Source organism: Octopus bimaculoides, chromosome 5, assembly GCF_001194135.2.
Source record: "Octopus bimaculoides isolate UCB-OBI-ISO-001 chromosome 5, ASM119413v2, whole genome shotgun sequence".
Classification (NCBI taxonomy): domain Eukaryota; kingdom Metazoa; phylum Mollusca; class Cephalopoda; order Octopoda; family Octopodidae; genus Octopus; species Octopus bimaculoides.
Genome location: NC_068985.1, coordinates 16172128 through 16173082, shown reverse-complemented (window position 1 = coordinate 16173082; position 955 = coordinate 16172128). Strand labels below are relative to the sequence as shown.

Here is a 955-nt window from a genome sequence, read left to right as displayed (position 1 = left end):
TGGAGATATATCCAGGTGCAGGAGGTTGGTCCGGGATTTTTTGAAGAAATTTGTCCAGTGAACTTTCGAATTTTATGGGACCCGTTTCCATTTTGACGTATTTTGCTATGGTATTAAAGAGAACTGGACCGATTGAGGTAAAGTAGTTGTGGCATAATGTTGTTATGTGTCCTGAGTTCAATTTTTGCAGTGGGCGGATAGCACGGGGATTAAGTCTTGGGTGGATTTTAAAATTGAAGCCAACATCATTTGTGCAATATTGATGGAATATTTCCCACATCACACAAATGATGTAGCACTCCCGGCAGCATTTGTATATTTGTGCATAATTTTCTTTGAGGCATAACACTCTTCTCTTGCAAGTAATAACTGCATCCTCCTCGATTTTTAGTTTATCTGTCATATACGAAAGGTTATACGAATTGGTTGCGGTCATACTTCTTATTTAGGCTGAAAATATCCAAGACACAACTGAAAATATCCGTTCGTTTCTAAAAAAGAATTCCTTCAACTGGAAGCACAAAGTCTCAAATTTGGGCGAAGGGATTAAATCGATTACATCGACATCAGTATGTAGCTGGTACTTATTTAATCGAACCCGAAAGGATGAAAGGCAAAGTCGACCTCGGCGGAATTTGAACTCAGACCGTAGCGGCAGATGAAATACTGCTAGGTATTTCGCCCGGCGTGCTAAGTATTTCGCCGCCTTAATACAATATAATATAATATAATAATATAATATAATAATAATAATAATAATAATAATAATAATAATAATAATAATAATAATAATAATAATAATAATAATAAAGATAAACAGGCGGGGTAAGAAGCCTGCTTCCCAACCATATGGTTTTGGGTTCAGTCCCACTCTTGGCCAAGTGTCTTCTACTGCAGCCTCGGGCTGACTGAAGCCTTGTGAATGAATTTGGTAGACGGAAACTGAAAGAAGCCC

At 37.6% G+C, this 955-nt stretch overlaps 1 protein-coding gene across 2 annotated transcripts in view; it reads right to left on the bottom strand.

Annotated features, from left to right (window-relative positions):
- The window catches only part of LOC106882844 (uncharacterized), a 25071-nt gene that overhangs the window by 12358 nt on the left and 11758 nt on the right, over positions 1-955 (bottom strand). The gene's annotated exons all lie outside the window — the stretch shown is intronic.